Below are 9,926 nucleotides of genomic sequence, written 5' to 3'. Positions count from 1 at the left end.
TCCACTGGGAAGAGATTAACTTTTCACTGTTGATATATTCTAAGTTTTATATGGAACAGAACTCTCAGGTAGAAAAGTGATTTTACTCTTCGATTTGCAGAGCTTTCGATATCCATCATAATTCCTGTCATATCCTGTGGATATTACTTTGACCATTGCAGCCAGAAATCCTGATGTAATCAGTTCAGTCTTCAGGGAGTTCTTTGAATCAAAACCATTAAGAGACTCTAAATGAGCCCCGCTAGCGGCTCTTGCTGGGTTGTGCTCACAGGTGAGTTTCCATCAGTAATTAGATCTTTCATTCTTGGCATTTGAGCAAGCAGTGCTTTTCATATAGGATGCTGCAAGGTTTGGAGCTTATTTGTGAAATAAAGGGAAGCAGAAAATTCAGACCTTACTGTAGCAATAAAGACTACTGAATACTCAGCTTCTTTATTTGCAAGAGATGTCATTTAATTTTACATGTATAGATTTATTTATTTTTTTAAAAAGACATTTATTCAGCATCATGATCAGACTATTACATTTAGCAATCAACAGCATGAGTGCAAAAAAAAAAAAAAACTACATTAAAACACTTTGTTGGAATGCTTTACACTTTCCACAGAACAGAAACTAAAATAACCTGTTATACAATAAGTCACAAATACAGTCCTTGAGTTTTTTGCCCATACACATGATTATTGTCTAAAACATGTCTTCTTTGTAGCAGCTAAGCCCTGCCACCACTGTGCTTGGCTGAGTTCACCAATCTGTTGTAACCTGTAGCTTCCCTGTCCCTTCTCTGGCTCTCCTCTCCTGCTAAGCCTTGTTTCCTGGCAGTAATGAAAACCTTCTTCCACCGCCATAGCTACTGCTGCCACTGGAACCGCCATACCACCTTGGTTTTGTGGCTTGGCAAAGTATTGGCCTCCACCACTTTGGAGCTTCTGCCTCCAAAATTTCCTCCTTCCATGGGTCCAAAATTTGAAGATTGATTGTTGTAATTGCCAAAATCATTATAGCTTCCACCACCTCCAAAGTTGCTTCTGTCATTACCAAGTCTGTTATGGCCATCCCCACTGCCACCATGTCTACCACCACCTCGACCACCACCAAACCACCTCGCCCACTGAAGTTCCCTCCATGACCAAAGTCGTCATTCCCACCAAAACCACTTCCACGACCACCACCAGTTTCCAGAACCACTTCGACCTCTTTGGCTGGATGAAGCACTAGCCATCTCTTGCTTAGACAGGGCTTTCCTTACCTCACAGTTGAGGCCATTCACAGTATGGGATTTTTGAATGACAATCTTGTCTACAGAGTCATGGTCATCAAATGTTACAAAAGCAAAGCCTCTCTTTCCACCACTGCCTCGGGCGGTCATGATCTCAATCACTTCAATTTTCCCATACTGTTCAAAATAATCTCTCAGATGATGTTCTTCAGTGTCTTCTTTAATGCCACCAACACAAATCTTTTTCACAGTTAAGTAGGCACCAGGTCTTTGAGAATCTTCTCTTGAGACGGCCCTCTTTGGTTCCACAGCTCTTCCATCCACCTTGTGTGGCTTTGCATTCACGGCTACCTCAACCTCCTCCACAGTGTCATACATGACAAACCCAAAGCCTCTGGAGCGCTTGGTGTTTGGATCTCTCACGACCACACAGTCCGTTAAGTGTTTCCCATTGCTCAAAATGGCTCCTCAGACTCTCATTGGTTGTTTCAAAGCTCAAACCTCCAATGAAGAGCTTCCACAGCTGGTCAGGCTCTTTGGGAGACTCTTAGACAGGACGGCGGTGGGAGGGGAAACTTTAACAATGCTTACTTGGTGGTGTCCATGGGCAGAAAGAAAAAAAGCATGTATAGATTTAAAGAGAAGACTATCAGTTCACTTTCTGTTAAAGGAAAAACTTTATAAATTCTTTTTTATCTGCCTTATGCACTTGCCCTATTCCAAATGGAGAGGTTCTAGTATATTATGTTTATCTTGTTTGTGGATATGCTGCCTCTCATTATCTGTCATCATCATCTACCATCTATTTATTATCCATAAAATATATATAAGATAGTGATGTATTGAATTGAAGAACATGGGTGGGATTATTACAAACAGAAATGATGGGATGAGATTACAGTGTGGGCATAGCTGTAACTCTAAAGATCCTGGTGTTGAACAATATATATGTGTTTGTCTGAGGGAGGGTGCATGCTCTTGGTTTCTAGGAGGTATGGGGAAAAATATCAATGGATCAGTGCAAACTTGATTTTTCAACTATAAAAATAATTTTATGAGTATAGTTTCAATTTAATAGACTTGGGATAGGGTACGGGAGTTGAGACATTTCTGTTGCAAGTGCTCCAAGAATCACACTTTTATTAACACCATATTATATTTATAATATTTATGAAATCTGAGGCCAAGAGTTAACATATTTTTGGAGTCACCCCAAAATTACCATTTGAAGAAGATTCCAAATTCACAGCCAATTGAAATATTGTCTTTCATAGATTTCCCAATTTTCACAAGAGGATCTCAGCCTTTACCCCCTCCTCCCAGCTCTGCCAATTGTTAAAGCCCATGGTGTCGAGAAGTGTGAAGAGTCTAAGATTTTATCCTATTTGCAAGCTATCAAATTAGCCTGCCATAGTTTCATAGATGCTGGCAGAAGACATGAGACTCTTGGATGAGAGAGAACTTTTTTACTCACTGTACAGAAAATAACACGAGCCTCATGTTTATATTGGTTTCCTTGGCTTGCTAAGACCCACAGAGGAAATGGATAACAGCCCAAGTGGATGCTGTGCACACAGTAGTTTTGTCATAGAAACCCTGAATTTAAGAAACCCTCAGTTGTGTAAGAGGGCTGCTAGCAGTCTTCTCAAACCATTGCTCCAGAGGGAGACCTTATGTTTATGGTCAGGAAACAAACAGGCCCTCTGCTTTGGAAAGAGATACCACCTCTGTCTTCCAAGGTTGTTTGTTGTGTAGACATCCTTGCAAAGATAATCCAGAACAAAGCCATCAATGCCTTTTTCTTGGAAGACAAGCAGAAACCAAGAGACCTGTGGAGGATGTCTGCCAACACATGGCTCTAAACATCACATAAAATTGTCTATCTATCTGGAAAAATAGGATGGCTAGACTCTAATATTCACTTTTTATCCATTTAATCATCCCATTATTCATTCAGGTATTTCACTGTGCTGTGCCTGGTACTCTGTGACATAAGGAATATAACAGTGAGCTAGAAAGATGAATCTCCTTACCTTGTGACGTTTACATGCATGGGGTAGAGAGATTTTAACAACATGACTATCAAGTAAACAACTGGTTACAACGTGACAAATGCAAATAAGGCACCATAGAAGTGAATACTTGGGGGACTTCAATGTTCTGATGAAGTATAAAGCACCTACTGGAACTGCCCACAGACTTGTGTGCCTGGAGTGAGGAGAATGAAAGAGTGGCTGTGGAAAAGGCTGGAGACAGTTAGGGACCGGACAATGCAATACCTGCTCTGCTGTGTTAAGGACTTGGAATTTTACTCCGAGGGCACCAGAGAAATCCTGAAAGGTTTTAAGCAGGGGAGCAGTATCATCAGAGTTGTGTTTGGAAAGGCCACAAAGTCTCTGTGGGGATCGTGATTGGCGGGGGCACAAGAGTAGATGCAGAGAATTGTTGTAGGTGAAATGATGACAGGGTGGTATAGAAATTCAGGATAAAAGGAAATGGTTGATTGTGAGATATTTAGGAGGCAAAATTAATACAACTTGCTGACTAAATGGGTCGGGGGGGATGTTGAGGAATGTTCTTGGATCTCACTGGAACATTGAGTGGATGAGTGGAAGGCCCATGGTGAGAGGGGAGACAGTGAAAATGGGGCAGGTTAAGTATCGACAAGTCACTGCCCCTCAATATGTGTCACAATTGTGTTTGAGGCAAATGTTGCTTATTGAGCCTTGCCTCAAGGTGTGCAGTCCATCTAGTCCTCCGTATTCTCTAGATTCTATCTCAGTATTGAGCCATGTGCCTGAAACATCTTAGTCCTCCAAAGAGTCACAGCTCTTCAGGTGATGCCATCATTTTATTCTTTTCTGTGAAGACTGGGGCCTTCTCTATGAGAATGTATGGGAGAAATGATTCTGTGATCTTGGTGCAGGATTGGCAACTTTCTGAGCAACTGGTTCTTAATTTTATAGACTCCAAACTATGAAACAGATTGAGGTTCTTTCTTTATATGATTGGCTGTTAGAAAGCTTGGAACCAGTTTTATTGCCCACTTCTAACCAATATTTAAGGCTTTATGATGTACAAATCTCATTCTCACCTGCTCATCCCTCTTTAATCTTATTTAATTACTTATTTCCTCTTGCTGAACTGAATGTAGTCTTGGTTAGCTTATGTATTTTCTGAAACAAGTTGGAGTGTAAATAAATAAATACAAGTTTAAGACTATGTCTTTGGACAGATGAAGCTACTAGGCTTTGGTACTTCATCTGTAAAATGAGAGGTTTGACAAGATATGCTCTTAAGATTTTTCTAAAGCTCTCACAGTTCCTCTTTCTAAAGAAAATTAAAAATGTTTTTAAGTTGGAGTCATCATAGACAACATATCAAGTATCTAAAACTGACTAACCATCAGCCACCATCTCTTTGCTCATGGTATTGTTAATTATCTAGAACATCCCTATTATTGAGAATGACCTATGGATGGCTATTGTCAAATATACTCTTCATTACAATACTGTATACAGGATTGTATTATAGTAAAAGCAGAAGGCACTTCTCTTGCCTCTTTTCTTGCTCTTACTGAAGTCCAGCTCATTTGCAACAACTTCAAAAGATACTTGCTTATTGCTTTATTACTACACATGTGTCTCATGGTCAGGACTCATTGTAAGAGCTACTCATTGGTAAATGGGTCTCAAATATATCACTGCCCAAGCTCCAAAGAAGAAACTCTTCCTCTGAGGGATGATCCAGGATTCATGGTTCCATGGGAGTGAAGCCAGAGGATTGTACCCTCAGGTGAGACCTGGGGTTAATTTGGACTGGTCTGCCTGAAAGGAAGTGAGATACTCCAATGCCAGTCCTCAGAGGCGTTAGGAGACCTTATTGTGAACTGAGTTTGCTAGTTGGCATCACCATCTTGCATTACTCAAAGACCAAGATGACTTTGCTCAGTCTGCCGTCAGTTCTGGTGGCTATGCATTTGATGCCTGAGTAGTACAATTACATCAATTTATAAAGCATTTTTGTTCATGTTTTCTGTATACAAGGTTTCCCTATGTCATATTGTGTATGCAAATAGATGTTTTAGGTGCAATTATTTATTCATTTATCTAAAATATTTATTTATTTATTTATTCATTCATTTATTTATTTATTTATTTATTTATTTATTTATTTATTTAGAGTGTGAGCTGGGGGAGGGGCAGAAGGAGAGAGAGAATCTCAAGCAGACTCCATGCTGAGTGTGGAGCTGGACACAGGGCTTGATCCACAAACCTGAGATCATGACCTGAGCTGAAATCAAGAGCCAGTTGCCTAAACAACTGAGCCACCCATGTGCCCCTAGGTGTGATTATTTAAACAAATATTTATTGCTTACCTTTAATGGGTCATGCTCTATGCTGTATTAGTTTATGGGAACAAATGAGTCAGCCCTGCTTAGCATCTGCTTGGTGTATGTGTGGGAAGAAGATAGGTGAGCAGGTGTAAGAGGATAAAATGCTCATCAAGCTGTATGTAAAGAAGAACAGGGTAAAGAAGGATAAAATGTTATTAGTGTCTTGAAGGCAGAAGCATTGAAGGATTATCTGGAAATTAGTTCATGGAAGAAGACTTCCTTACAGATTATATCATCTTATCTATTGCAGCAATAATCCACTGCAATAGAAAGATGGGACTGATCATGGAATTTTTTTCTAGGACAAAAGATTGCCTGTATTTGTGAGTCTTTGCCACATCAGCTCTGTTTCAGTGGAGGGTGGAAGGAGGACAAATCTAGAGGAGAAATGAAGCTCCCAGTCTACTTGATCAGACAGCAGAGCATACACAATGGCTTTGAGAGGCTGACTTTGATTGCTCTGCGTCAGAAGCTGTAAAAAGATACAGAGCAGAGTATAGTTAGATACCATCTCTCATGTTACAAAAGTCAAAATAGAAAAAAGTAAATTCCCAAGTAGAGAAGTAGGCAAAATTTCAGAGATCCTTTTCTGCAAAGTCAGCAAGGATATAGAAGGTCTAAGGGCCCCCCATTCTCTCATCTAAAGCCCTGGACATAAGGTTCCTGCCCTGCATTGTTAGGGATTTATTCAGCTGTCCACCAAGGTCTAGGTACAATGCTGAACATAGACCTTGATGTTTAAAACTTAAAATTCTCATTCGGGGGAGTCTCAGGACGGGGGAAAGTCAGAATATATTTGGGAGATGTTGGACTTTCTTCTCCTTGGGGCCCAGGGGACTCCCTGGGAGTGAGTGGAACCCTCAGGCATTCTAGGGGAGTGATACCCAGAAAAGTGAACTACTTGGTGCAGGAAAACACAGATGTTGGAAACCTTTTAATCAGAACATACCATGGATCAAGGAGCCTTCTTCGGGATGATGAAGAGTCATGAGACCTTTCTGGGGAGTAACAATGACTACCATCTCAGTGCACTTTCTGAATACCAGGCACAACGCTAGATGATAATGTATCATTTGATACTCAATTTATGTATATCCTTTATGATGTGGAAACCAAGACTCTCAGATCCTAAATGCTTTTCCATTGAGGAAGAGCATTAGAAAATCAATGTGATCTAGTCACTATTACAGTGTTGAATATAGAAGAGAGAAAGTAATATTTATTGATCGCTTACTATTTGGAGGGATCAAAAAATTATTGGGAGGTAGATATAATTATTTCCACTTAGGACAGGGCAAAATTGATACTCAGGGAAGGTAATTACTTGTCAAATATTGCACGACTCTTAGATGGTGGAGTTGGAATTCAAACCCAGGTCTCCTTATTCCAAAGTCCATGTATTTTGTTTGGCATGATGAATTTAGGTAGAATTCAAGGACATTGGATTTTGTCTTGATCATCTTCTTCTTTATCCCTTCCCTTCCATTCTGGGTCTCTGTACAACCCAGAGCCTAATTAGTACTTAATTCTTGCTCTCTGCTTTCAGGTTGTAAAATAGTCTCTGTCAAGTATCAGATGACAATTTAATATGATGAAAAATGATAGTTAATGTGATGACCAGGTGTGTATGAAATTTAGAAGGAACTCTTTCTGATTTCTATTGATAAGGAGAGGCTTGCTGCTTGGGTATTAAAGAAAGAGGCCAATTGGAGAAGAGTAGGCAACTAATCTTCTATTTCTGGAGAGAGTCCTGAATTCTACTGGGCAGGCCCTTAGGAGGAAAGTAGGTGATTTTGGGTCTAACTAAGAATGAGATAAATTTGTCTCTCACTCTTTTTTTTTTTTTTTAAAGATTTTATTTATTTATTTGAGAGAGAGTGAGAGAGAGAAAGAGCACAAGAGGGGGGAGCGGGAGAGGGAGAAGCAGACTCCCTGCTGAGCAGGTAGCCTGATGCAGGACTTGATCCCGGGACTCCAGGATCATGACCTGAGCTGAAGGCAGTCGCTTAACCAACTGAGCCACCCAGGCGCCCTGTCTCTCAGTCTTGAAAGCTGGTTACCATGAGTGACAATTTTACTCTTTTTGATTGTTTCTCAATCTTAATGCTTTGACATATGGGCTGGATCATTTTTTGTAGTGGGGGCTTTCCGGTGTATTGTGTGATGTTTAGCAGCATCCTTGGCCTCTACCCATTAGGTGCCAGTAGGAGCTCCTCAGTTACGATACTGAAAAATGGATCTTGGGAGCCCAAATCGCCGCTGGTGGAGAGTCACTGATTTAGAGCTCCTGAGTTTTTCTAGCGACCACTTTTACAAAGTCTATTTTATTAAAGAATTGTTCTGCAGATTGTTGTGGATGAAATGAGAAGAATGTAGCTGCAGAAATCTTCCTGTGCCCCTGTAATTAGCCTCGGTCTACTCTCCTGCTTGGTAGGAAAATTTAAAAGAAACTTCCTCTTTGAAAGAGATAAGCCAAGAAGCTGAAAATACAGACAGGTAGAAAAAGAGTCCTTTAATGAAAATCCAGCTGCCAAGAAAGAATCTATAAATCATTCCTTTTGGGGTTATTCTTCAGCTCCCCTGGATGGTATGCATAAAATTGGTAGATAATTTTTTTTTTAAAGATTTTATTTATTTATTTGAGAGAGAGAGGATGAGAGACAGATAGCAAGAGAGGGAAGAGGGTCAGAGGGAGAAGCAGACCCCCAGCTGAGCAGCGAGCCCGAGGTGGGACTCGATCCCGGGACTCCAGGATCTTGACCTGAGCCGAAGGCAGTTGCTTAACCAACTAAGCCACCCAGGCGCCCTGGTAGAGAATATTATTGGCTGCTTTTCTCACTTAGCAATTGTGTTAAAGTCCAAATATAAATTACACTTTATTTTGTGCCCTAGTATTCAGAATTTTATTCCAAGGCCCCAGAAGAGCTACAGTTGGTTACCCACCACAATCTGGACCCGCCAGCCACATGGAGCCTCCTTTAATTAACTGTCACCTTCTGTATTCTTCCAGCCTCCTTAGCCAGGAAGTGTGGGGATGGTTCAGAATTGTCCTTGGTCACGTCTCTTAGACAGTAACCCTGGGAGAAGCACAAAGAGAGGACAATTCCTTGTAACAGTTCAGTGAGTAATCAAGTCGAGCAGCCCTCCTCAGAATTATGACAGCCGTTTTAAATATTGGGAATTCTCTTTTGTATTAGTACCTCAGACAGCTTAGGTTTTAAAAAGTTGACTATTTTGCCTCTATTATAGAAAAATTTTATGCTCATTGTGGGAGATGCAAAAAAAATGTGTTATAAAAAAGTAATAGTTGTCCATAATCACATCATTAAGAGACATTCATCATTAAAATTTTAGACCATTTCTTCTAGGATTTTACTATGCGTTTCACGTTGATTGGATCATGCTCTAAAATAAAATTTAGTATTCTAGTTAAAACTTTAAAACTTAGCTTTATATCATGGGCTTGTTTTTTGACATTTACAATCCTTAAAACTTCATTTTTAGAAAGCAGTGTTGAATTAATCATCATAGAAATCCTTCTGCTGTAGGTAGAGAAATTCAGCATAATTCCCTTTGTACAGAAGGGAAGTGAAAGCACAGAGGTGAAGTGATTTTCTTGTCTCTTATACCCATGTTAATTATTGATGCTAAGGGAAGAATTTGAATCTAAGATATTGGTGTGATTACCTTTGTGTTTCAGGAAGCTCACTCTGGCAGTGATAGAGACGAATGCCAGGCTGGACAGGCAGACCCATGAGGAAAGTGCTGTAATAACACAGGCAGGAAATGATGAAGACCTAAAAAACCCAATGGAGTGGGAAAGGAAGGCAGGTGATGGATAAAGAGATATCAAAATGTTATTGATATCCTTAGCATTTGGTTAGTGGTTTCTGTGGGAAGTAAGGAAAAGGGAGGAACCCAGGCTGTTCTCAGGTGTTCGTGTAGACACTGGTCACCAAGAGAAAAGAATGGGTGGCACAGTTTGGGAGGAAGATGATCTGTTCCCTTTGGGTGCAGTGCAATGGAAATTGCCACGGAACAAGCAGGTGGAAGTGCCAGATAGGCTGTTGCAACAGTGAGTTGTCCAAAGCGGGGTGGAGGAGGAGGGGGTGGAGGAAGAGGAGGGGGAGGGGAAAGAGGGAAGGGGAGGAAGAGGGAGGGGGACAGTATGCAGGATTTGAGAAGAGAGCCTCTGACTTTCATAAGCTTCTTTTGAGGTTGGTCTCTTGGTTAATCTCGGCTATCACTCGAGGTATCATTTCTTCACTAAGATGGCTTTTTGCCACCAAACAGGAAGGTTTCTTCCCATCT

At 40.6% G+C, this 9,926-nt stretch overlaps 1 pseudogene; it reads right to left on the bottom strand.

Annotated features, from left to right (window-relative positions):
• Positions 1–1,138: 1,138 nt before the first annotated feature.
• On the bottom strand, positions 1,139–4,647 carry LOC110585491 (annotated as a pseudogene).
• Between the last annotated feature and the right edge of the window lie 5,279 nt (positions 4,648–9,926).

This window comes from Neomonachus schauinslandi, chromosome 9 (assembly GCF_002201575.2).
Source record: "Neomonachus schauinslandi chromosome 9, ASM220157v2, whole genome shotgun sequence".
Lineage (NCBI taxonomy): Eukaryota > Metazoa > Chordata > Mammalia > Carnivora > Phocidae > Neomonachus > Neomonachus schauinslandi.
This window is presented reverse-complemented; position numbering and strand designations above follow the sequence as displayed.